This window comes from Bubalus kerabau, chromosome 13 (genome assembly GCF_029407905.1).
Source record: "Bubalus kerabau isolate K-KA32 ecotype Philippines breed swamp buffalo chromosome 13, PCC_UOA_SB_1v2, whole genome shotgun sequence".
In the NCBI taxonomy this organism is placed as follows: Eukaryota; Metazoa; Chordata; class Mammalia; order Artiodactyla; family Bovidae; genus Bubalus; species Bubalus kerabau.
In genome coordinates this window covers 34,852,156-34,880,000 of record NC_073636.1, presented here as the reverse complement: position 1 = coordinate 34,880,000, position 27,845 = coordinate 34,852,156, and the positions used below count along the sequence as shown (strand labels likewise).

At 48.1% G+C, this 27,845-nt stretch overlaps 2 long non-coding RNA genes across 2 annotated transcripts; one reads left to right on the top strand and one right to left on the bottom strand.

The window, feature by feature from the left end:
• Nucleotides 1–7,022: 7,022 nt before the first annotated feature.
• Nucleotides 7,023–15,681, bottom strand: LOC129625523 (uncharacterized). Its single transcript, XR_008701511.1, has 2 exons — nt 14,596–15,681; nt 7,023–8,014 (listed from the first exon to the last, which is right to left on the bottom strand). It is a non-coding gene; the product is annotated as an uncharacterized LOC129625523 (long non-coding RNA).
• An 8,567-nt stretch (nt 15,682–24,248) lies between these two features.
• Nucleotides 24,249–26,468, top strand: LOC129626237 (uncharacterized). The gene is made up of 2 exons (XR_008701851.1): nt 24,249–24,323; nt 24,898–26,468. It is a non-coding gene; the product is annotated as an uncharacterized LOC129626237 (long non-coding RNA).
• The last annotated feature ends 1,377 nt before the right edge of the window (nt 26,469–27,845 follow it).

Here is a 27,845-nt window from a genome sequence, read left to right as displayed (position 1 = left end):
GAAGAAAAAGAATCCAAATTGGAAAGGAAGAAGTAAAAATGTCACTGTCTGCAGATGACATGATACTATACACAGAAAATCTTAAAGATGCTACCAGAAAACTACTTGAGCTCATCACTGAATTCAGTAAGGTTGCACGATACAAAATTAATACACAGAAATCTCTTGCACTTCCATACACTAACAATGAAAGACTGGAAATAGAAATTAAGGAAACAATCCCATCTTCCATCATATCAAAAATAATAAAATACCTAGGAATACATCTACCTAAGGAGGCAAACGACCTGCACTCTGAAAACTGTAAGACACTGATGAAATAAATTAAAGATGACACAAACAGATAGAAAGATATGCTGTGCTCTTGGACTGGAGAAATAAATGTTGTCAAAATGACTATACTATCCAGGTCAATCTACAGATCCAATACTATCTCTATCAAATTACCAATGGCATTTTTCATAGAACTAGAATAAAAAGCTTTTAAATTTGTATGGAAACACAGAAGACCTCAAATAGCCAAAGCAATCCTGCGAAAGAAAAATGGAGCAGGAGGACTCAGGCTCCCTGACATCAGACTATACTACAAAGCCACAGTAATCAAAACAGTATGGTACTGGCACAAAAAACAGAAATACAGACCAATGGAACAGGACAGAAAGCCCAGACATAAACCCACACACCTGTGGTCAAGTAATCTACAACAAAGGAGGCCAGAATATACAATGGAGAAAAGACAGCCTCTTCAATAAGTGGTGCTGGGAAAACCAGACACCTACATGTGAAAGAATGAAACAATATACACCGAAATAAACTCAAAATGGGTTAAAGACCTAAAGGTAATACCAGAAACTACAAAATTCTTAGAGGAAAATGTAGGCAGAACACTTTTTGACATAAATTAAAGCAGTTATCTTTTTGAATCCACCTCCCAGAGTAATAGTGAAGGACAGGGAAGCCTGGTGTGCTGCAGTCCATGAGATCACAAAGAGTCAGACATGACTGAGCAACTGAACAACAACCCAGAGTAATGAAAATAAACAAATAGGATCTAATTAAACTTAAAAGTGTTTCACAGCAAAGGAGACCATAAACAAAATGAAAAGACAACCCACAGAATAGAAGAACGTATTCGCAAATAAAGCAATCAACAGGGATTAATCTCCAAGATATACAAATATCTCATGCAGCTCAGTATCAAAAAAACCAAGACGGGTGAAAGATCTAAGTAGATATTTCTCCAAAGAAGACATACCCTAAGGCCAAAAAAAAAAAAGAAAGAAAATATGCTCAACATCACTAATTATTAGAGAAATACAAATGGAAGCTACAATGAGGTAACTCCTCACATTGGTCAGAATGGCCCTCACCAAAACATCTACAAATAATAAATGTGAAGAAAGGGTGTGGATAAAAGGGAACTCTCATACACTATTGGTGGCAATGTAGATTAGTACAACCATTATGCAGATAAGTATGGAAGTTCCTTAAAAAACCAAAAACAGCACTAACATACGATCCAGCAATCCCATTCCTGGGCATATGTTCAGAGAAAAACTGTAATTCAAGAAGATACATGCACCCCCTATGTTCATAGCAGCACTATTCACAATACTCAAGACACAGACTCTTAAGTGTCCACTTAGATTGACAGAGGAATGGATAAAGAAGATATGGTGTATATATATACACAATGGAATCCTACTCAACCATAAAAAAGAATAAACAATGCCATTTACAGCAACATGCGCCTAAAGATGATCATACTAAGGGAAGCAAGTCAGACAAAGATAAATGTATGGTATCACCTATATGTGGAGTCTATTAAAAAAAAATGATAGATGAACTTGTTTACAAAACAGAAACAGACTCACAGACATATAGAAAACATAGTTACCAAAAGGGGAAGGAGGGGAGGAATAAATTAGGAGTTTGGGGTTAACATATATATGTAAAATAGCTAATCAACAAGGATTTACTGTATAGCACAGGAAACTGTATTCAATATCTTGTAACAACCCATAACAGAAAAGAATCTTAAAAGTGTGTGTGTATATATACATATATACACAAAAAACTGAAACTCACAACTGAAACTAACACAACATTGTAAATCATATATATATATATAAAACTGAAATTCACACCTGAAACTAATACAATATTGTAAATCAACCATATTTTAAAAATAAAACAAAATCAGAAGAAACAAGCCCATCTTTCCCTTGGAGCCAGGCTCACTAGGGCATTTCAGGGAGTCTGAGAAGTGAGAATGCTTCTCAATTGTTTTCCTAAAACTTTACTTCCTAATTCATCAATATTTCTTGTTCTAAAGATTCTAGATTATGTGAATGGTATGCTATTATTTCAGGTTTTCAAAGGAAATATTACCTTTCTTCTCATTTTTTCTTTTTTCTTCAACTTTTTATTTTATATTGGAGTGCTGTTGACCAACAATGTTGTGTTTCAGGTGTACAACAAAGTGATTCAGTTATACATACACATGTTATCTATTCTTCTTCCAATTCTTTTCCCAATTAGGTTGTTACAGAATATTGAGAACAGTTCCCTGTGCTATATAGTAGGTCCTTGTTGGTTATTTTAAATATAGCAGTGTGTACATGTCAATCCCCAAATCCCTAACTATCCCTTCCCCCACCCTTACCCTCTGGCAATTGTAAGATTGTTCTCTAAGTTTATAAGTCTGTTTCTTTAACACCACTTTGAACATAGTCTTTCAAGAGGAGTTCTAGTTTCTTCTTGGCTTTTTCAAGAGATGTCAGCAAGATTCGAGCATCTCAGAGCTTGTCACACTGAGCAGCCACCCTGGCACCTGATGCAACCATTAAGGAAAGGATACAAGGGACAATAAACAAGCAGAGATCTTCAAGCCCCGCACTGCCCCGTATCTTCTCTAGTCTCCTCCCTGTGCACCCATCTCAAAGCCTTTCCCCATTTGACATCCCCTCCAATTATCTCAGATACCTCAAACCCAAACTGTCCAAAAGCAAGCTCATGGTTTCCTCCCAGCCCCAGATGCCTACACCCACTGACCCCCACCCCTAAAGTTCCACATAAGTGAATGGCATCCACCTCCATTATTGAAGTGACACAACCAGAAAACTGTCATCCTTATCATTTCCTTCATCCTCACCACCCACACTAACCCATCAGCCAGCGCCGACCATTTCACCTCCGAAGTATCTCTAAACCTACTCACTGCGCACCACCTCCTTGGTGGCCACCTTAGTCCAGGCTGCCTTTATCTCTCGCCCAGTCGACCATGGTGGCTGCCTCTTAGGATCTAGTCAGATTCTCTTCCAATCTGATGCCCCACGCCGCATCTACAATGATCTTTTCAAAATGCATGGCTGCAATCAGCTCTCCCTATCTGAAGCCCTCCAAGGGCTCCTAGGGTCTTAAGACAAAACCCAGTTCTCTAAAGGGAGCCTACTACACTGTTGGTAGGAATATGAACTGGTACAGGCACTATGGAGAACAGTATTGGAGGTACCTCAAAACAAACAGAGCTACCATATGATCCAGCAATCCTACTCCTGGGCATATATCTGGACAAAACTATAATTAGAAGACACACACCCCTATGTTCATAGAAGCACTATTTACAACAGGCAAGACGTGAAAATAACTTAAATATCTATTGTCAGATGAATGGATAAAGATGTGAAACATGTACACAATGGAATATTTAGTTCAGTTCAGTCGCTCAGTCGTATCCGACTCTTTGGGACCCCATGAATCGCAGCACGCCAGGCCTCCCTGTCTATCACCAACTCCCGGAGTTTACCCAAACTCATGTCCATCGAGTCAGTGATACCATCCAGCCATCTCATCCTCTGTCGTCCCCTTCTCCTCCTGCCCCGAGTCCCTCCCAGCATCAGGGTCTTTTCAAATGAATCAACTCTTCACATGAGGTGGCCAAAGTATTGGAGTTTCAGCTTCAGCATCAGTCCTTCCAAAGAACACCCAGGACTGATCTCCTTTAGGATGGACTGGTTGGATCTCCTGGCAGTCCAAGGGACTCTCAAGAGTCTTCTCCAACACCACAGTTCAAAAGCATCAATTCTTCGGCGCTCAGCTTTCCTCACAGTCCAACTCTCACATCCACACATGACTACTGGAAAAACCATAGCCTTGACTAGACAGACCTTTGTTGGCAAAGTAACATCTCTGCTTTTTAAGATGCTATCTAGGTTGGTCGTAACTTTCCTTCCAAGGAGTAAGCGTCTTTTAATTTCATGGCTGCAATCACCATCTGCAGTGATTCTGGAGCCCCCCAAAATAAAGTCTGACACTGTTTCCACTATTTCCCCATCTATTTCCCATGAAGTGATGGGCCCAGATGTCATGATCTTAGTTTTCTGAATGTTGAGCTTTACCCAGTCATAAAAAAGGAAAATAATGCCATTTGCAGCAACATGGATGCAACTAGAGATTATCACACCAAGTGAAGAAAGCAGAAAGACAGAGATCATATGATACCACTTATAAGTGGAATATGACACAAATGAACCTATCTCTGAAGCAGAAACAGACTCACAGACATAGAGAACAGATCTGTGGTTACGGGGCAGGAGGGGAGGTAGGTGGGAGAAGGGAATAGGGGAGAGATGAATTGGGAGCTTGGGGTTAGCAGATGCAAACTATGATATATAGGATGGATTAACAACAAAGTCCTACTGTATAGCACAGGGCACTATATTCAATATTCTGTTATAAGTCAAAATGGAAAAAAACATTTAAAAATGTATATATGACTAAATCAGTTGGCTAGAGAGCAGAAATTAACACAATACTGTAATGAACAACACTTCAATTAAAACAATAAAAAACAATTCTCTGATAAGCCTCACAGGACCCTAGTCAGATGCCCTTGTTCTCTGTGCTCTGCCCACCCTGGCTTCTGCATCCCCTACCAGGTCTGGTGGCTCTAACATAGGCCTTTGCATATCCTGTTCCCCACGTCCAGAAGGATCAAAGTCCAGCACAACTGGCCCTTCATCCAGCCATCCCCTGCATGGCCTCCGCGTCTCTGTTCAAGGATCCTTTCACTGAAAACATTCCCTGGCTGCTCAGACTAAGTGTGACATTTGTAACAGACTCCCCCTTCAGTCTTATTCTTTTTCTTCCTCAGAATATGCATCTCAGTTTACAACTTCCAGTCAGTCATCTGACTGCTGGATTCACTTCTCTGATCACTACTGTATCCCAGCCCCTTTTCACACTGCCCAGCAAACAGATATCAACTGAATGAATGAGTGAGTTGAGATATAGAGCCTGACTCATCTTTTGATATTCCAAGATCTATGGTCTCCCAAAAATAGGCCAAGGCCACAAGTTCTACATGTCTACAGAGATGGGCAATTACCAGAGGGATGGGGCATTGGAGCGCCAGGACGACGAACCGGCAAGTCATCACACAAACGTGCAGTTATACAAAGCCACTCTCCAGAGGCGAGGGCGCGGGTGGGGAGGGGAGTCAGGGCCAAAGGCTGTGAGCAGCACCCCAATTCTCCTCGGGGAGTAAACCTCTAATTTCAGAATGGCTCCTGCAGTGGCTCTGAAGAGTGGTGAGGGTGTTGTTGGTGATCAGAGTCAGAAAGGGCCCCATGGTTATTGCTTTGGAGGAATTTGCAGGGAAAACTAAAAGAAATTCAAGTTCAGCATTGGGTCAAACCCATGTGACATTTTTTCTTGTTTCACTGCCAACAGCACCACTATTCAGAAATATAAAAATGAATCTTGAGTGCAGGAGGGCATAAGACAGTTATACATCCCCCTAAATAAGCCCCCCAGCCCACAATTCTAAGGAGCTGAGCCCCCAATACCATGAGAAGAGGAAGTGGTTGTTTATTAAGACACAGAGAACAAAGTGGAGCACCTACAGCTGCCTTATCTGGGCTGACCAGTCCTTGTGCCTCAACAAAGCAGGAGCTCACAGCCTGGACAATGGCCGGCACACGTGGGTGAACTCTGGCCAGCACACGTGCACACAGACTGTGAAGGACAAAGTGGGTGGTGGTCTGGCTGGTCCTAGACAAGGCCGCTCATGCCCACTCTCCCAGTCATGGCTTCCATCTGGGGAAACCTGAAGGTTTAGGGCTGGGTCTCATGGCACCATGATGGTAAATGAGTGGACCTCACCAACTCCAGCTCCCCAGCCCAGGCTCCTCTCTTATTGGTTCTGTGGGCACCAGACCCCCTTGAGCAGAGGGAGCATAACAGGTCTTGACTTCACTGCTCCATTTTACATGAATAGGCAACTTAATGTTACCAGGAATCTAAGCTATGTTATGGGTTTAGCTATACTATTGCTTCTTTTAGCTTTTTAGCCTTTTAGCTAAGATCAAGTGTGGTATCTGTTCTCAATGAAACTATGAGCCACGCTGTGTAGGGCCACCCAATACAGACAGGTCATGGTGGAGAGTTCTAATAAAACATGGTCAACTGGAGCACAAGCTGGAATCAAGATTGCCAGGTGAAATATCAATAACCTCAGATATGCAGATGGCATCACCTTTATGGCAGAAAAAGAACTAAAGAGCCTCTTGATGAAAGTGAAAGAGGAGAGTGAAGAAGTTAGCTTAAAACTCAACATTCAGAAAACGAAGATGATGGCATCTGGTCCCATCACTTCATGGGAAATAGATGGAGTGACAGTGACAGGGAGTGGCAAAGCACTTCAGTACTCTTGCCTTGGGAACCCCAGGAACAGCATGAAAGGCAGCTGCAGTCCATGGGGTCGGTCAGGAAGAGTCTGACACAAGTGAGTGACTGAACTGAATGGGCTAAGGTGACCATCATCTTTCCAATTTATGGTGAATTTCAAACTGAAATGTACCCAGTACACATCTTACATCTTCTTTCCAAGGTGAGGTCATCATACATGATATTCTTTAGAAAATTCCCTGTGCTCAACTGGCCCTGGTTCTTCCTTTTCCACTTCTCTTCAAGATCATTTGATTATAAATGGAACTGCCAAGAAGCCCCCTGACACCCCCTGGTGATAAACAGAACTTTATTGTATAATAATCTTTATCGAATAATACAATAGAATATAGTATACCATACCAATTCTCACAGTATTCGTAAGAATTCTGCTAACTGGAGAATGTGCTTCAACAGTCACAGGAATTCTTTTTCTCTGATAACAAATACAATGCATAACATATATATAATGCTTAGTGATAGTGACAGTGAAGTCACTCAGTCGTGTTCAACTCTTTGTGACCCCATGGACAGCAGCCAACCAATCTCCTCCGTCCATGGGATGTTCCAGGCAAGAATACTGGAGTGGGTTGCCATTTCCTTCTCCAGGAGATCTTCCTGACCCAGGGATCGAACCCAGGTCTCCCGCATTGTAGGCAGACACTTTACTGTCTGAGCCACCAGGGAAGGCCATATAATGCATAACATAAATATAATGATAACAAATACAGAATATTCAGAAACACGCAGAGAAGAAAACTTGACACCCATTCACTCCCACCTACAGAGATAATCACTGTTAATATTTTGGCAATTCTTCTCCCCCAAGCTAAGTAACGTACCCTTTTTTATATGAAACTGACGTCATATGAGATACGCTTTTTTTTTTTTTGGTGACTCTCTGCACTGAACATCAGATCAACCACATTTCACAACACAGTTTCCATGGTTGTTTGCCCCAAAACTCACTTAGCCAATCTCCTTACACTGGACATTTGGGCACACAAGGGATGATCTATTAAGTAACCCTCCACTGACTCTCTTCCTGAGAATAAGTTGCTGGAAGTGAAACGGCTGGGTCAGAGCACACAGGTTTGGATACTTATGGCCAAACTTTCTTTCCCAAGTTTACTGTGTACCTTCCCAAGTAGAGTGTATGGCCGGCCGTCTGTGTTCCCCAGACCAGTGACTGGTGGTTTCTTCTTGGCTCTTCCATCTTAAATGCAATGTGCTGTGTTGAATACAGCAAAATTCATCTCTGGAATTCACCTCCATCCTGGAGAACCTACAGATACACAAAAGACAGCACTTCCAAAATGACCAAGGAAACGTGAGACATGCCTAAATGTGAACTGAAAGCTGAAACAGGTTTTGCAAACTAAATGATTAAACGATGCTATTTTTCTGACGAAGTATGAATGAAAACTTTGGGCCTGGCCCTGCCCACCTGTTTAAAATAAATCTATTAGTGACAATGTTTCCATGGCTTGTCACTCTGTCCACCCAGTTGTTGGTGGCCTAGACTCTAGAGGGATATCATCCAAACTTTACATCTCCCAGTGCTCATTCTGGATCCGCCAGTCTTGCAGCTCTGCCTGGCTTCCCCAAGCTGGAGAAGAAGGTACCCATCTCAGGCCTTCTGACCAGAGCAGGGTAGACTCTGCCATGCGTCAAGGTGAAGCTCCCTACTGGGCGTACGTCTGCCGCCTCCACAGACTGACTTGCTGGATACAGGAAGACACCGGTGATTCATCTTCCTCTGGAAGGCGGGCAGGACCGTGGCATCCTCTGAAGGTGAAGGTGCCTCATTTAAAATTCACCAAAAATCCCCAGTGTCTCCAACAGCTCCTTCCGTCTGGGAAATGGTACAAGATTTGTCACGTTTGGCGACTCACCTTTGGCCACAGCAAGTTCCAGCTCGGGAATTTAATCATCGTATTGAACAACTAATTTCTAAATTGGGCTTGTGATCAAGACTGTTTTATAGGAATATTAATTGTTTGAAGTGTGCAGCCAGAAAATACATGACAACCTAGATTTTATGGCTCGTTCTAGACGATGGTGACACATTACTGAGACATGCATCTGCTCCCTAACACCGTAAATTGGATGTTGTTTATATAATGCAGCTGGAGCAGTAACACTTTATCATAGGAGCTGCTGCCCCCATGGAAAATCATTACTCAGCGTACACTTGATAAATCGGTCATCATTCCTGGGCAGAAGAGGTGATGGGACCTGTTTTATTTATGGCAATATGTTATCTTCTTATTAGGCTGATTTTTTTTTTTCTTACCAGAATGATTATGTTACTTCTTGTGTGCTACTCAGAGAATTTTATCAATGTCTTGAATCTTATGGGCCTTAATGCCGGAAGCAGGAGTAACCATTCTTAATCTCAGGATTATTTTTTAGGGGAGAACCTGGGAAAGAGATTTTCACTGACAGATTTAATCTCTTACTTCCCAAATGGAAAAACAAAGAAGAAATGATGATGATGACAAGTAAATTTGTTCCTCCAAAGTTGGCCAGGGCACAACAGGTGAGCCACACTGACTGGATCTGCTCTTTATTTTTTTGCCCTTTAAACATAAGACGACAGTGGTTGACTGTGGTTCAGTGGACGGTGTGAGGCTGGGCCTGCCATGCTCCTAGACTTGTGTCCCCAAGGGAGCCTGGCCACTTCTCCCTGATGACTAAGAGAGAACAGAGTCGTGCTGTGTCCACCATGCTGCTGCCACAAGGCAAACTGCCCCAGACCCTGGTCGCCAGTGCCCTGGGCCAGCGGCATATGTGTACCAGTCCAGTGACAGGGGCTCAATGTCCTCGCAGATGGCAGCTGGGCCAGGCACTGGCTGTGAGTGGCCACTACTCACTAGGTTGCAGGCTCCCTGGAGCCCCTGAGACTCTTCCCAGCTTCTAGCAGCTTCAAAGTTTTCACACAACAGTCTCTCCTGACTCTCCAGTGTCGTGCACATCGGATTCATCTTTGGGGGCTGACCGAGTCTCAGAGGTGAGCCTGTGGGAGGCAGGGGTGCAGGTGGGGTTACAGACAAAGAACCATAATCATGGTTGCACAGGGTCTGGCCATTTTTGAATGCTTTTACAAACGCTGTCTCAAGGTGCTTTGACCCGGGATTTGAGTCTGTTTTTTCGTCACTCCATCGTCTCTTTGTGACCCAGGACTGTACTCCACCAGGCTCCTCTGTCCATGGGATTTCCCAGGCAAGAATATGGAGTGGGTTGTCATTTCCTTCTCCAGAGGATCTTTCTGACCTAGGGATCGAACTGGTGTCTCCTGCACTGGCAGGCAGGTTCTTTACCCCTGAGCCACCAGGGAAGCCTGGGGACTTAAGTGGGGGCTGGGAGATCCGGCTCCACTGCACCCTCAGGCTGGCTCACTCCTAGCAGCTCCAATAGCCCACGTCTTCTCCTGGAAAGTAGGGTTCATGCTAGATGAACCCTTCCATGAGGATCCAGGGAGGTAACCCACACAAGCACATGTCGATGCTGGCAGTTACTGTGCACTGTCCCCCTCACAGAATGAACAACTGCAGGGCAGCAGACACAGCGGGATGTGAAGGGCACTGACCTTCCATCTGCTTCTGCGTGGGTCATCCCAGGTGATTTTTCACAACCCTCCTCTTTCACAGGTGAGGAGACACAGGCTGGGTTCTCAGTGGTCATCACTGTTCAGGGTGGATGCTCCCCTGCTGTGGGCTGGGGGGGTGCTGCCCTGTTCCCCGGGGGAGGTTCAGTAGGGGCCCTGGCCTCCACCCAGCAGAGTCCAGAGGTACTCTCCCAAGTGTGACAACCAAGAAATCTTCGATGCTGTCAAATGTACTCTGGAGGGGACGTTACCCCAAAGTTGAGACTCCCTGAAGCAGAGTAACTTGTCGAAGGCTGATGAGAACAGAGCCAGGGCCAGAGTCTAGTCTTAGAGGCACAGGGGTTCATTAAAACAAAGTTGAGATGAGGTTCCAATCACATGGGGACAGATGGATACAGAGTCTTCAAGGCAACTGGAACAGAGTTGAAGGCCCTGTGAAGAATGGCCACTGAGGTAACCAGAGCAAAGGCCTAGAGGGAGACCACACAGGTGACAGAGGGGCTACAGAGGGAGGGGACACCACACAGGCCTCAGGGAGCCCCCAGAGGAGGTTGGACCTGGGAAGAAGTCAGGCCCAGGAGCCAGGTGGGGCAGGTCCCTGCAGGTTGGGGCTGGAGGGGCCTGTAGGCCCGGCCAGAGTGAGGACATGGGCCTGGAACAACAGGCCCCCATGACCTACAGGAGGGCCTTCTCCAGGGATGGCCTCATCCTGACACCTGCCCTGTCACTGGTGACCACAGACAAGCTGGATCATGAGAGAAAGGAGCTACATACACAAACCTGGGTACAGAGGTGGGCCTGACTCCTGCAGGCGGTCAGCAACCCTGAGCCTCGTCTGCTCAGAGGTGGCGGCGGCTGACGTGGTGCTCTGTCCAGAGTTGACACCAGCCAGTCACCTGTCCCCAGCCCCCCACGGACAGCAAGCCAGGGGCTTGTGACAGGCCTCTCTCTGTCTCAGGTTGCAGGGGGGCAGGGTCTCACAGAGGTATCTGCTTTCCTCGCCATCTGGGGAGTCAGGATTTCCTGCGCCAAGTGACAAATGCTCACGCCTCTCACACTCCTACTCCTCAGGAAATCCGGCCCAAGAGGCAACCAAAAAAAAAAAAAAAAAAAAAAAACAAAAAACCCTGTGTGGGTCATCAGTCTATTTTTATTCTGCATGGCCTGCCTCCACTGCTGTCCACCAGACAGAACTTCAACCAGATGGGTGTTCAGGAAGACGCTAGAAATGTCTAGCCTGCAGATGCCGATGGGCTGTTAACAGAGGTCAGGCTGTGGAGACAGGCAGCCTGCTGGGAGGTCCCAGGCTGAACGACTTTAGAGAGAAATTGGTGACCAGGCCCGTGGGCTGTAAGATCACAGGCCTTTTTACTTGGCAGTATCTCGGTGGAGCAGGGCTTTCTCCCCCAGAGTGACACAGCGCTCCCTGACTCATTCAGAGAATCACTCTCACATTTACTCAGAAAGTTGTATGGCTGCTAGGAGCGGGGCTCCAGGTCCCACACTGGATCTCAGGGCGAAGAAGAAGAAAACTGACCTAGAACGATCAAGCCCACTGGAGCATCGTGGGAAGCTGTGCCCTGTGTTATGGGCAGATGGCCCCACCTCAGCGACAATGATCTAAACTTACACACACACACACACACACATGGCTGCTGGCTCAGCTCAAGGAAGCAGATGTCCCCAGTTAAGCATGACTAGCTGGACCAATTCTGTCCTTCTTTCCCATCACTGGTTACTGCAGGAGCCAAGACAGATGCCTGTTAGCCCTGGACTGGCTTCCCTGGTATAAGCCCCGCCAGCCACCCCTCCAGAGGCCTCTCAGGAGGTGCCATGGAGCCCAGCCGCCGGCAGAGGGGGCCCCAGGCTACCGGGAACCAGGGCTGCAGCAAAGAAAGCAGTGGGGAAAGTACAGAGCTGCCTAGAGCACGCCAGGGATGAGGCTGATCAGAAAACTATTTGGCTCCGTCCCCACTTGCCAACTGACAGAGGCTTGTGTCTACGATGAAGTCACAGACAATGGAGAGTGTCTGGCAGTGAAAAGAGAGGACAAAACCAGAGGAAGGAAACTACAGGCTGAGAGGGCGCGGGGCCAGGCAGTCCAGCAGTGCCAAGGCCCACGGAGCTCAAGTCGGCCTTTGGGAGCCCCTGCTGGGGTCTCGTCATTGTATTGGGTTGCCCGCTGGTCATCCTGCGCTGGAATCATGTACTGAGGAAGAGGGGCAGGGGAAGGGGTCCAGGCGTGGTGGCCAGGCAGCTGATAGGCACCCCCCACGACTTCACCCAGGCTCGGTGATGGCCTGCTGCAGTGAGGGAGCTAGAGCCACTTGGCCGCTGCAGGGGAACCGTGGAGGCAAGGCTGAGACCTCCCACTCCAGGGAGCAGTCTTTCAGTGGCTGAGAGCCTCTGAGACGTGACAGTGTGAGAAAATGCAATGTGACCGCAGCACAGCGCCTGTACTATCCAGCCCTGGAGAGCAGCCTGCAACTCACCCTGGGTCTGGAGCCGGCGCCCAGAGGAACAGCAGGACAAGAAGTGATGTGATAGACTCCACTGAGCAAGACGCCTGCCCATCCACTCACCAAACAGTAAAGTGGCCCAACCCAGCAGGGGCCCTGCCTGGACAGAAAACAGCCACCAGCAATCCCTGAACAGAGGACACCTATGAGGAAGGGGGCTTGGCACACCCAGCTTTGTGTCCCCTCCTTCCAGAGGGTCTGGGGGTCTGCACCCTCAGCAGCAGAGGGTGATGTCTGGCAACCTGTAGTCACAACATGCCCAGGTCTGGTTTTGCCAGGTGGACCTGGAGCCTCCACTAGGGTAGAGCACAAATTAGCTGCCTTGGTCAAGTTCCCACCCCTGCAGGATGGCACCCAGTCACCACAGGCCAGGCCCTTTTCACCCTAAGTAACATGTAGATAATAATCACTTATTTACCCATCGTAGAAATAAGCTGAGGCCCTTAAGGAATCAGAGCTCAGGCAGCAGTCTGATTTGAAATTCAATATTCTCTACCTCTCCCCTCTGTTACCTATCAGAGCTGCTGTGGGAGGAGCCCTGCAGGCTTACCTTGCAGCCTTCTGGGCCTCATGAAGTGGGCACCATCTCTCTTGTTGGCATTTAGGTACTGTCGGCTCTCCCCCAGGCTCCATCTCCAGGCCTCCCCAGGGACCAGTCCCCTCCCTGCAGCCGTGGGCCTGTCTCTTTCATCTGTTTCCAAGCCGGCCTGAGTGCAATTTCCCACCTGCTTCTCCACTGCCTTATATATCATCTGGGCTATTTAAATAAATCTGGGCTGTCTCTTGGGGTGTTTATAAGCAAATGAAAGCCAGGTCTACGGGAAAGCATATTAGTTATCCTCGTGTCTTTATCATATTTACCCCTTTAAAGACCGTTTTGCCATTTGCTCTCTGTGCCTCCCAGGACATAATTGCAAAAATCATCCTCCTCTTTTCTCTTTCTCCTGCTCCTCAGAACCCAGGGGGCTCCTGTCGTGCAGGAAACCAGTCTATAAACCCTTGAGAGCACACGGTTCCTGGGGAACTTGCCCTTCACAGGATATAAGACCATCCAACTCGGAAAAACGGTACCATTGCAAGAAGTAGGATGGCACGGAGCCCTGTCCTGAGGCCCGACTGTCACAGAACCTGTAACATTCTGGAAGCCTCCGTTGTGGGCCCACTGGCAATGCCCGCCCACCGTCCTCTCTTCTCCCTGCTGGGCGTGCAGACACTGCTGGCCTCCCTGCTTCCTTGCCCCCAGCCTGCAGCCAGAAGATGGGGTTTCTTCCCCTGCCTTCTCCTCAGCCTAGTCTCCCGAGGACTGCCTTCCCTCAGAACGTGGGTGCTGATTCCCCAAGATTCCAAATACCAGTTTAGAAAAGGCCCCACGCTTGTGAGAAAACATCCCTGCCCCCAAGTCCACAAGCCAGTAACTTACCGGGGCCTCAGCTGTTTCCTCTCAAACCCTAGGCACCTCACCGTCCTCCCCTGGGGCTCTGGAGGGAGGCTTGCAGGGTCTTGCGGCTAGTCCCACAGCCGAGGTGCTATTAAACAGGAGATCTCTGAGCTCCCGAGCTGAGGCAGGGGTCCCCCGGGGAGAAGTGGGCTGGCGAGGAGAGGGGCGGAGAGGGGAGAATTGTGTTTCCGATTTGTGCAGCCTCTAGGCCTCTGGGTGCCAAACACTGGCAACCCACTGGAAAATACCAAGGTTACTGACATCTCTGTGACTTCACCACGAACCCGACACATACGTACCTGGTGGGGCTATTCGCAGGGAAACTTCCCGCGAGAGTACAACTGGACAAGAGTTTCAACACGCAGTAAGAAACTATGGCCGGACTCCTCTGCCACGCCAGGACCCCGATGAGGCGTTCTCTCGTGTGCGCATGTGCAGGGTGACCACGTTACCGACGGATGCTGGTGTTGATTGGGCTGGATGGAAACCGAGTGCGGTCCGCGTGGAGCCCGGCGTTGCCTCAGCTGCTGGACCTGACTGTCCTTTCGTAGTCTGGCTACCAGTTGGCTCCTGTGGTTGAGCCTCTGAAGACGGACACGAGAAACATGTAGCCCGTGGTAAGGGGGAAGTTAGAAGTTGACTTGTTTTCTGGCCTCTGCTAACACCTCTGGCCTGGCCCCTGCCCCACCCACCGCCTCCCTGCGTCCAGTTGAAGGAGGGCACTTAGCTTACTGGACCTGAAGGTGCCCCCATGAGGTAGGGGAGTGTCACCTCTCCAGTCCTAGATTCCCACGTTTGTTTTATTTCATTACTTCCGGAGAGGGTGATGAGGGTCAGGGTTTTGTTTTCCAAAACCCAAAGACAAAAAGGTGTCGTGTGGGGCTGGAATACGGGTACCCCAGCAGGCCTCCAGGAACAATAAACAAGGGCCGTTTGAGCTCCTTTTCCTTTGTCCGAGCTGCTGGGTTCGCTTGAAACAATTTGTTGCCCAAATTGGCCTCCTCGCCCACACACACTCCCCAACTTCCTTGAAAGACATAGAGGAAAGGTTAAAAAAAAAAAAAAAAAAACTTGGAAAAATTAATGCTTTGGGTCCAGGAAATCCCAACTCCTGGAACCAATGGGTTAATGTGGAGGCCACTGATAAGTCCCAGCTGTTGCAGCCGTTCCAGCTGGAGGCTGTGGAATTGGGGCTGGAACGGGCAAAAGGATTGAGTCTCCTGCTCTTTTAATTTTTGTTCCTGCTTCCCCATGGGCCGATGCTAAACTTCCGTTAGCTCCCTGCCTCAGCTTGGCCTGGCTCGCCTAAAGTTATGTTCCAAACAAAAAAGTGGGAGAACATTTCGTGTGAAGAAGGTGTGGGGCAGAGGGAGTTGGCCCCCATCTGATGGAGAGCGAGTTTCCACTTTGGGCTGGGCCAGGCCTGACGCCCCAGGCTTGTACAGAATGAATCACAGCTGTGCGGTTGCTGGTGGGTCCCTCCCCTCCCACCACCCGGGCATCCGGGAAGCAGGCAGAGGGGAACAGGTGGGCTGAGGCCAGCTGCAGACTCTGCCCCCACACCCCCACCCCCAGCTCCTAGCCACATCCAAGAGCAAACATCGGAAGAAGAGACACCGTGGAGTATTCCAAGGTGCTGAGACCCAACCAGGCTTCAGAGTCCCTCCTGTCATTAATTTCTTAGCCTCAGGCCAGACCCAGCATGGACCAGCTTAAGTTCTTTCAAGGAGGGGCAGACCCTGGTGTCAGCCCAGCCTACTTCTTTAAGGCTGTCTCTGGGCATGAGATTCTTCTTAAGTTGGAATGCCACTCTATATAAAATAGATAAGCAATAAGGATTTACTGTATGGCACAGAGAATTATATTCAATATCTTGTAATAATCTGTAATGAACAATCGATATGTATAACTGAATCACTTTGCTGTACATCTGAAACTAACACAATATTGTAAATCAACTATAGTTTCAATTTAAAAAAAATATTGGGTGGGGTGAGAGGGAGGTCCAAGAGGGAGGGAGCATATGTATACATGTAGCTGATTCACTTCATTGTACACTAGAAGCTAATGTAACATTGTAAAGCAATCATACCCCAATTAAAAAAAAAAAAATGTCGAAGGTCCCTTTCAGGTTGGGGGACCAGACCCTTTCTTGCTATTGATAAGGCTAAATCTGACTGTGATTATTTTTCAGGGCTTTTCTTAGAAATTTTTAGAGATAAATGTTGGATTTAGTGTTCTGTTGAGTCTTTACTGAGTGGTTATTTTCAAATAATTAGAAATTGACCAAACATAATTCCCGCAGTTCTGAGCTCATGGTTTATAAACACTGTGTACAAACATTACGAACATCACAAACAGTGTTCATAGGTGTTTATTTGATTTTGGGGTGAGGGGGGTTGTCAATTCCTTCCTGTAGCCATCCAGAGGTGGACATGGTCCTGAAAAAAAGGCACTTTGGTTTAATATTCAGGTAGAGGGGCAGGGTTCCCTAAGGCAGGCCATTATGTATGAATAGTATCCTTTGAGTGAACAAATGCAGCCCTGAATTGGTCACTCAGAAGCCACTGTGTAGCAGGAAGGGCTGAGAGTTTCCATCTTGATCCACAGGTCCAGGCCATTCATGACTCCACTTTGAGGAAGAATGTAAGTTAGAAGAAGTTTCCATCCCAAATTAGGGTTGATGAGTCCAGGTAATCAAACACATCCCTTGCCCCATCACTGATCTGAGACACTGATGGGCTTGAGGGTTACAACTGGGAGATGCTTACTCTCCAGCCTTCAAGAGAGGGTCAAGGATCCTACCTCTGATCCTGCTGTTTCCTAAAAAAAAAAAAACACGGCTGTTTGGTGGCTGATCTTGCCTGTGCAAGGAGGATTTTAGAATTTCAAGAAAGAATTTCCCAGGCAGAGCTCTGACATACAGAGAGCTAATGAAATAATATATCATTCATTCCGTCCACACAGTCATCAAATACGTGCTGCATGTCTGGCAGTGTTCTAGCCAGTGGCACCACACTGATGGACGGACTGATAGACTCCCTGCCTTCCTGGAGCTGATTGTCTAACAGGCAAGACAGTGCCAAGTGGGACAATGCCGAGTCTAAGGGAAATAGGGAGGGGCCTGGACTATTATCTGGCCAAGGGCAGAGCCATTCACTTGCTCAGTGGTGGGATTTTGAACCAGAGTGAGAAAAGAGCTAAATGATGACCTGGCATCTCAGGAATCAAGTGCTCATGGAGGGCAGGGCTTGGGGGACAGAGCTGGGTCTGCCTAGAGTAGTGTTCAGGGTTTCCAGCATTCTAGGATGAGGTGGCTGTTTACATTGAAACTGGATAGCTGGACAAGAAGACAGGTTACTCGCTTTGGACTGAAGTCCTGGACTTAATTCTCAAGGGAGTGAGGCACAGATTGAGACACTTGAGAAACTGGTGGCAGTTTTGTGGCTCCACTGTGACAAGGGCTGGTGGTAATATTACAGGAAGAGCAAATTATGACCCCCTGTTGGATCTGTTTCTTCTACTTTAACCTTTGCTTCCCATTGCTTTTGTTCACTCAAAGGACACTACCCATACATAATGGTGTGCCTTGGGGAACCCTGCCCCTCTACCTGAATATTAAACCAAAGTGCCTTTTTTTTAGGACCATGTCCACCTGTGGATGGCTACAGGAAGGAATTGACACAGCCCCTCCCCAAAGCTGGCCATTCTAGGAGATATTTGCAGGATTAATGGCCTTTTTACTTTATTTCCTTATGACACCACCCCCACCACCTCTGTGGTATAAAAGAACCTGGCATCCAGACCCCGAAAAGATGGTTATTTTGAGATATTAGTCTGCCATCTTCTGTCAGCTGGCTGTCTGAATAAAGTCATATATTCTTTGCCTCAACACCTCATCTCTGATTTTATTGACCTGTTGTGCAGTGAGCAGAGCAAGCTTAGATTCACTCACAGTAAGTCAGCAGCAGCAAAGGACCAGGTCCTCAGACGTGACCTCCCACCCCCCACCCCCCACCAGTTCCCTTGTTTCCAGGTTCTCAATGCTTCCTGCAGATTCTGTGAGCTATTGCCTAACTTTCCATGAAACTTCAGTTTCTGGGCTTGAAATCCAGATCCCTAATTGGTACAGAGATTGTATATCCCGTTAAATGCTCCACACATTTATAAAGACTTAAGGGCATGTAGCAACTGGCCCCATCAAGGGGGTGAGCAAGGAAAACGTTATACCATTTGCTGTAGCCTTTATGGGCAACTGTCTCTGGGGCTGGCCTCAGTTCAGGCTGAAGTTTCAGTTACACATCTCCTGTGGGCCTAAGTTTTAGCACACCCTTTGGTGGACAGAAACGTAGCTGGCCATACCTCTCTTCAAATGCCACATATTCCAGTGAGGAAAACTGATTTATATAACATGAAACCCTGAAGTCACTGCACGGCCAAGTGGGAGGCACCAGGATGTGGACCTTCTTTTTAAACTCAAGAATATGGTCCTCCCACCACTTCTTTGTGTGTATTATTTCAGGACTGCTCCTTTATGTGTATATTTTTATGTAGAAGGGACCTTGTATGTGTCAACACTAGATTCTCAGATCTGACAAGAATTAGAATTCATTTACTCAAAAAATAACTTACTCCATCTAGCTGCATTTTATATGCATGTGAGTCATCTCCCTTCTGGAAGAAGGTGGGTATAAATAAATAAAATTAAAAAGATTTATTTTTTAAATTTCAGCACGGCTTCGTTCACTTTCAGAATTCAGAGAACTGTGCTGGGCCTTAAGAGGCTGGGGAGTTGGACGGGGTTGGGGGAGGCACAGATGAGCAGAACATGGTCCCACTGTAGATCTGGCATAGACTCCAAGCAATGCCCAATGCAGAAAAGAACTGTGGGTAGTAATGGCCAGTAGGGCAGGACTTTAGAAGGGGAGAGTGCTGGGGTGACTGCTGGTTGACTAGGGATGCTAAAGTGAGATGCATGAGGAACCATTTAAAGATCTCCTACCTGCCTAAGAGGCCATGTCAATGCTGAATGGCCCCCACTGACCCCCAAGCCCCTCGGTCAGTACCTGGAAGTCCCTTCTCCCGTCACCACAGTCTCAAGACCCATCTGAGAGCAGTGCAAATGAGTTAACAAAAGCAGGAGACAGGAGTTTGAAGAGATGGATGGTTCCTCACCCCCAGGGGCCACACAGAGCAGAGTATTTGGACGCTTTGAAGGACACAATGGCCCTCACTCTGTACACCCCTTCCGTGGCCCAAGCAGCCCCAGGGAGAGGAAGCTATGGGGAAGGATGAGTCTGTAAGTCCCTGCAGCCCTGTGAGAGTCAGGCCTTGGATCCAAGACCCAGAAGGTGGTAGAGTGTCCTCTATGACACTGACGAAGGGGCAGAGCCAGAGCCAAGCCCATGTGGGCAACTGGTGGAGAGGGAGGCCCAAGACACAGTTTCTCCCCAATCAAACCAACTCTAACCAAGTTTCTCTCTCATCTTTGTATACATATATATATATACACACACGTACATACATACATATATAAAATTTACTTTATTTTTGACTATTCTGGGTCTTCATTGCTGCCCAGGCTTTTCTCTAGTTGCAGTGAGCTGGGGCTACTCTTCAGTTGTGGTAGCCTGTGTAGCACAGGCTTCTCATTGCGGTGGCTTCTCTTGTTGTGGAACACGGGCTCTAGGCACATGGGCCTCAGTAGTTGCAGCTCATGGGCTCAGCAGTTGTGGTGCACGGGCTTAGCTGCCCCATGGCAGGTGAAATCCTCCCAGACCAGGAATCAAACCTGTGTTCCCTGCATTGGCAGGTGGATTTTGAACCATTGGACCACCGGGGAGGTCCCATTTCTCTCTCATCTTAAGGAGGCCCCTCACTTAGCATGAGCCCCAATTCAGGGCTGCAAGACACTTTGCTGGAATAGAATCCTTACCACAACCACTTTAACTCGCCTGAGGTGGAGTTAAAATCAGAAACTGCCTCAAAGTCTTGTACTTGGCCTTCAAAGCTTAAGATGGTAGTTTTGCACTATATGGACTCATATTGTGTGCATGAATGCTAAGTTGCTTCAGTTGTGTCCCACTCTTTGTGACCCCATGGACTGTAGCCTGTCAGGCTTCTCTGTCCTTGGGGATTCTCCAGGCAAGAATACTGGAGTGGGTTGCCATGCCCTCCTCCAGGGGATCTTCCCAACTAAGGGATTGAACTTGCATCTCTTCGGTCTCCTGCTTTGGCAGGAGGTTCTTTACCGCTAATGCCACCTGGGAAGCCCCATGGACAAAAAAAAAAAATCACTAAAAAGTGATTTTTTTTTTCTTTGTAACTGGAGGTGAGGAGGAAACTTTCACCCCCATTATGATACAGCTGTCCTTTCACGCCATCAGCAAGGTTTCCTCATGCCTCCGGCCAACACAAACGCAGTCTGGTTTGGCTGATTCTGCTGACTGGCCTCCTGCTCACCCACGACATCCTGAGGAGCCTGTGGGCGCCCAGACACACCTCAGGAAAGAAAGGGTTGTGGAAAAGTGGTTTCCAGCTCTGCTCCTGACTTTTCTCAGATTCAGCGCTTCTCAGCAAAAGGACTTTCCCAGAAGTTCCAAAGGGCTGACAGGAGGTTTGATTTTGTTTTTACCATCTGAGCCATCAGGGAAGCCCAAGGAAAAGAAAAAGCCATTCGAGTGAAAGCAGAAATCCCAACTTCCTGACACACGAGAACCAGTACGGTGACAAGCACTTTGTTACAGGTGTGACATACCCAGAACCAGAGTTGTTAAAGGTCCAGAGTGGGTGTAATTGCTGGTGGACATTTTTCTTAGCTCTGCGCAAGCCCCCATGCCTGTTCCTCATTGCATAAACTTGCTCATGAATTAAGGTCTTGAAATTAAAATATATAGATCCCAAAGGGCAACTTTCAAATTACCTGGTTGGAGTGTAACAGCGCTACTGCTTTTCAACGAGCGCAGCTGAGGCTGCTCGTGGCTCACCCTGTTACTGGTGTGGCTCAGGCCCGTAAGCGGCGGGACACAGTGAGGTGCCTTTAGCCGAGAACTCAAGTACCCTGACTGTTGTTAATGAGCACTGCTTATAGGCCACAGACAACATGAGAAGGGAACTCACTGAAAACTCGACAAAGACTGTTAATAATCTATTATCGCAAAAGTTCATGATGTGTGTGTGTTTAAAGTTAGAAGTTTCCCTAACTTTCTGGCAGTAAAGTTTTCTTGCAAGTCATACCTGAAAAATCACTTCTCGTAGAAGTATCAGTTCATTTCAGTCTCTAAGTCTTGTCCGACTTTTCGCAACCCCATGGACCTCAGCATGGCAGGCTTCCCTGTCCATCACTAACTCTGGTGGATGTATCCATTGATACAAAAACAGTTCTACGAAATACATATTTGGCTGGAGAGATCCTAAAAGATTAGCTATGTGCTGATGAGATTTGAGCATAGAATAACAGATGTGAGTTGGGGTCTAGAGGGGAGGGAGGTCCAGAAGAACATGTTGGGGGGCGGGGCGTTGGTCATCTCACTTGACTCCCCGCCTGGATAAGACTGAGCAGCTGAGGGTGGTGCTGGGCCCTCAGGTCAGCTCAGGGACAGACACAGGTGGAGGTGCTCTATGTGGACCACCAGGCTTCTGAAAGGAAGGTGTGCAGGGCCAGCAGCCCCACTTTCGCAGGTGTCATGAGCCTGCTTTCCAGAGAGAATTCAGAAAGACATAGAGAGAGGGCTTCTTCCTGAAATGTTCTGGCCTCAGTGGTGAAAGAGGCAGCTTTCCCTGGACGCTAAAACTCCATGTGTCACAGAGACAAAGCACCTATAGAAGAATGGGCTACACCGAGAACCAAGTCTCCAGAGTTACATCTGAAGAAAGTTCACGTCTGAACACGATTTCCCAAGTCATACTTTCCCTTAAGATAATGGGGCATTTGGATGGAAAGGGAGACAGAGAAGAAAACTGCTTGGACTGAATTGCGGGGAGAGCTAAGACCATTATGGACGATCCACGAAGCCTTCCAAACTTTTAAGTGGACTGGCTGGGTAAGAGGACAACTCGAAATGGGATTAAACATCTCCAGTTAAAAATGAATACTACATTTGTTTTAAAAGTTGAACTTAAAGCATAAAGAAGACTGAATTTTCTAGTTTTCTAGTTTTAATAAATCAAGTACTCCTTTGCTAATACAGCCCAGCTGAGTCATGCAGGTCCCATGGCCCAGCTCTGTCCACTGGGAGCTGATTGGCTTCCTTTCCGCTCCAGGCCAGACCCCATGGCCAGTTCCAGAGGCCGGAGTAGGATAGTTTTCATCCAAATGAGCCCCAACTGAGCCCAATCAGTGCTCCCCAGAAAGTGCTCAGCTGGAGGCCAGGGCCTAACCAGAGGTGGAGAGGGTGCCACGTTCACAGCCCTGCCCCAGGAGAAGCCACAGTCCAGCGCTGTCCCCCCGCACCCCCCTTGCGGTGCCTGCCCCCTGCACCTCCTGCCAGGGCCCTGGAACTGATTAGTGGGAGTGAGTGATTTACCCATTAGACCACCGCAGAGGCAGGTGGGGTAGAGAAAGCAGCCGGCAGAAACAAATAAAAGTCTCCATTTTCACTCTGCGAAGGCAGCACTTAGGCGAAATGAGGGATTTTTTTTTTTTTTTTTTTTTTTTTTTAGCCTTCTTTGAAATGAAAACCTGGGAGGAGGGCCGGACTCCAGCCTTTTTGTTGGCAGAGGGAAGGCCTGTGGCTGCCCTTCTGTTCCCACCCCTACAATTAGCAGGGAGGCCGCCCTGCTTCCTGAAACAAGATCTGCAGTCCACCCCGGCTCCGGGCGGACCTGCTGCCCACCATGGCCTGGTCGGAGGGACAGGACAGGATGACCCACTGAGGCAGGGAGTGAGAGACATGGGGGGAGGGCAGGGGAGGGGGCGAGGCGCTGGCTCAGTCCCCACCTAGGAGGTCCACACAGCTCTGCTCCTGCAACCCAGCAGTCCAGAGAGAGCAGTCCAGGCTGGGGTCCCTGGGTGCCACTGGAAGGCTGGTGAGACCAGTGCAAGGGTGAGCTACAGGCATGGGCTCCCGGCCAGCCCAGGGGAGGTGTGGGGAGCCAGCACCAACCACCAGGGGTCCTGCGCAGCAGCCTGGACCATTTGTTCCCTCTTGTCATGGGATCCACACATAATTTGGAGTAGAAACAAGTGTTTTCAAATGCATGGCCCCCTCCTCCCCAGGCTTGGCCCATCACCCTAGTGGGTGTTTTAGATGATAACGCACTGGGATGCCCACCACGGGGGCCAGTTCCTGCCCTGTCCACTCTGCCTTTCCACCACCACCCGCACCTATAATGATGGACATCGGGAGAGACCACAGTGCTGACATCTGCTCCTGAAGTTTGGTCTTAAGTGCTTTCTCAGAAACGCGAGACTACCTGGATCATCTTTTGGAAAATGTTTGACATTTCTAGAGCAGGGCATTTGCTCATTTAGGAAAAAATTAGGAAGAGAAAATAAGGCCTGGACTCAGGTCTTACGTGCCCCAGCCCTCCGCTCTGGAACTGGCCCCTGCCTCCTACTTCCCCCCGACCCCCACCTTGTCCCTGTCTGCAGCGCCTCAGGCCCCAGGTGCCCTGTTCCTACAACGGGAAGCACAGGGATGACTTAGCAACTGGGTGTCTGACAGCTGCAGCCTTTGTCCCCAAAGGAACCTAGTCAGGCCCTCAATCTGGCACACTCCACTTGACTTTATTATGACCTAACTGCAGAAGAGCAGTAAAACTCTTAGCAGTTTAAGTCGGGGCAGTTATGATTGCGTGCAACAGAATCCATTTGATTCAGTTATTCCAAAGGAGAGCCTAGATAGCAAACACCAAGTTTCTGGCATATGTGGTGCAGAGAGAGGGGACTTCTGGAAGAGAAGTCAAACACGCCTGTGGGGACTCACTCTTGCATCCATTCATCCTGCTCTGCAGTGGGACTCATGTGGGCCTTGACCTTGGAGGTTGATTTAACCATCGTTTTTAAACCGCTTGTTGGGAGACAGAGGTAAGCTTGACTTTCAGAACAACAGCTGAGTGTAAAAAATTAGATGTGATCACAGAGCTACAAGGAAAATGTAAGGGGAGCATGTGGAGAGATGGAAGCTGGTCCCACAGGGCCACCCTGTCCCTGGGCTAGCTACCTCCTCGGGGGACGGTGACCTCCCACAGGAAAGAACTCAGGATGCGCCTCCGGGGAGCTGGGAAACCCACTTTTTTCTAAGTCAAGTAATTTCTCACCAGCTGTCAAGGGTACCGCATCCCACCATGGGCTCCTCGTCCCCCCTTGCCGCCTAGGTCCTTCCACGTGTGACCTCTGAGAGGGTCACGCAGAGACCATGACATGGTGTCACCTTCCCCAGTGAGGGGCACCCTCCATGTCCCCAGTGGAAGCTGCAAACAGGCAAGGGGGCCTGGAATCTGGTCTCTTCTGTTTACTTCTCTCTCAGCCCCCAGCCCCACCCCGACTCCCATGTAATGATGTCGTCCGTTTATCACCCCTCAGAGTCCACTGTGGGTTTTCTAGAACTGGTGTGCTGACCCCCAAGGACCAACCTGCCATGTTTTCACTTGCATTTCAGCTGGACTCGAAAGTCACCTCCAATAAATACCCTTCACATCCAGCTAGTTTTGTGATGCAGACCCACAGCATGACCGTCGAAAAACTTGACCCACCACAGACCGCCCTCTGGCATGAATCACTTACATTCATTCCTCATGCAGAATGCATCCCCCCAAAAGTCTCTCCCCATCACAGCTCTGGCACAGGCTTGCGGCCCCCAGTGCATTTCCTAAGCAACCCCAAGTATACTGGGGAATTTCTTTGGAAACATCAACTCATGCCTGGTTCTTCTTGTTCTGAAAATCTGTGAGCCAAAGAAAGAGTACTGTGACACACCCACTCAACAGACAACGTGACATCCGGGTAGAAAAGTTCCACGTAACACCCTCCATTCAAAGCCTGTATCAGCGACTGGTCAACGGTGATTTGGAAATCCAGCCAGGCACAGGTCTGGGAGACACGGTTCCCTGATTAGAGCCAGGTCCTGCTCCTGGGGGCTCCCAGTGGCTCTCAGTCAGGAACTGTTGGGGGCAATGTCCTTAAAATTCTTAAAGCCCTACTCCTAATATTTTGGCCACCTGATGCAAAGCGTCGACTCATTGGAAAAGACCGTGATGCTGGGAAAGACGGAGGGCAGGAGGAGAAGGGGGCAACAGAGGATGAGATGGCTGGATGGCATAATCCTCTCAATGGACATGAGTTTGAGCAAACTCCAGGAGACAGTGGAGGACAGAGAAGCCTGGCGTGCTGCAGTCCATGGGGTCGCAAAAAGTTGGACACGACTAAGTAACTGAACAACAATAATCTAACTGAGAAAGTCTGTAAACCTGCCTCTAGAAAGCTGATAGACTTCTAAAAGTCTATATATCCTTACATCTTTCTAAGGTCTGGAAAGAAGTCCTAGAACCACACTTTGGGATGGTCACCCTGGAGCCGTGCTGCACAGACAGTGCCCTGGAGTTGATCTTTGTCCTGAAGCCATTTCTTATCATGAGTCACTTTTGCTGGGAGACACAGACACACCCAGAAAGCCCCAGCTCCTTTATTTTTTACCTTAATCCATCAGTCTCTTAAGGTAATTTATCATAGGCAGCTGGAAGAAGACAGTGGTATGTTCCATCTTTCACCTGGAGTAGCCTCAACCAGACTCTTGAGTTCATTGAGTATCCTGTCTATTTTCCATGTTACTAAGGGTGATGATGTTGCTAAACTCAGCCTCCAAATAACATTTTCCTCATTGTCTGTCCTCCAAGCTCTCATCAAGTCTCTTTGAGGTCCTTCTGGCTTTTATTAACAATCTTCTCAAGGCCTTCCCAGCTTTGCCCAATGCTTCAACCCAGCCAAGCACATGTGTTAGGTTTTTGTGATGGCAGGAACCCACTTCCCCGTATCAAATTTTGTTCTGGTTATGTATGGCTGCATAACAAATTACCCACAAACTTAGGGGTTTAAAACAACAATCATTTTTATTGTTTCTCACAATTTTGTGGATCCGAAACTTGTTTTTTCCTCCACTGGGTCAGTGGGTGACATTCAGCTGGTGAGTGGGCTGGTCTACAGAGGCCACACGGCTAGCATGTTGGTGGGGATGATGGGATGGCCAGAGACTGTTCGCCACAGTCCTACACAGGGCCTCTCCAGCATGGCACGCAGGAGGGTCAGTTCCATCACCTGAGAGCTCATTCTCCCAGAGAATATTCCTAGAGACTGTAAGCTTCCAGGTTTCTTCAGACATGGGTTTGGAAACTGGCACAATATCACTACTACCACTTTGTAGAGGACACAGTAGTTCGTTCAAGGGAGGGAGACAAAACCCCCACTTCTCAGTGGGACAACTGTCAAGGAATTTATGGCCATTTTTAGTCTCCCATATTCCTTCTCCATCTCTTCCTTCTTTCTGTTTCCTGGAGTGACATGTGAAGGCTGGAGCTGCAGCAGCCATCTTGGACTATGAGAATTTGTTGGGCGTGAAAGGCATATACTGCAGATCAACCAGCTAGAAGCAGTTTGGATCCTTGACTCAAAAGAAAACCATCCAATCCTTAACTGTCTACCCCTCAATTTTTAAAATGTGAGAAAAAAAAAATTGACCGCTCTTAAGTCATCATTATTTGGGGCTTTTCTGCCGCTTGCAGCCTAACCGTAGTTTGGGGTATACTGTATTCTCTGGTAGCTGAGGTGCAGATTGAGGACACTGTTTTGTTCCCCAGCCATCCATCTTGCACCTCATAGACAGAGTTTCCTGAAGCATCACTATACGAGGACCGACAACACCTCCCCTACAATGCCTTCCACTGCAAGAGCCCTGGACTCGCATTCTGTTCTCATCACTTCCTTCAAAACAAATTTTCTATCATATTAAATTCTTCCATTCAAGGCCCTGACCCATCTCTCCAGTTGGACCTGCCCCCTCTCCTTCATGTCCACCAGTGAATGTGGACGCACCATGTTGACCTGTGCCTGCCCCCACCCTCCACACACACCTTCTCCCAATCCTACCATGGTTTTATGACAGAGCTCAAATTGCTTCTGGGTGAAGAATATCCAGATCTCCACGAAAGGGCTTTCCCCTTCCCTCTGCTGCCTTTCACAAGAGGGTTTACATAGTCCTAACCCATCATTCGACCCCACCTGCCATGGTCCACAGGGGTTTCGTTGCTTTTGCTCACCATATGTTCACATCTCAAGGTAAGCTGGTCAAGGCAGTCTTGTTCTCACAAGGCCACACACCCAGCAAAAGCAAAGCCAAGGTTGGTCAGGATGGAAACAAAAATGCAGCCCGCCAAGCCGGCCCCTTTGGCCCATTGCCCACTTCCTGGCACAGGCGCCCCCATTCCAAACTCTTTCCCTTAGTTTCTAGACTCTCCTTGGTGTAAACCCCCTCAGAGAACCCCCTGTGGCACTGTTAACCCTGAGGACAGAGCCCCAGGCTCCACCTGCTGGGCTGGCCAAGTGTCCTGTGCAGTC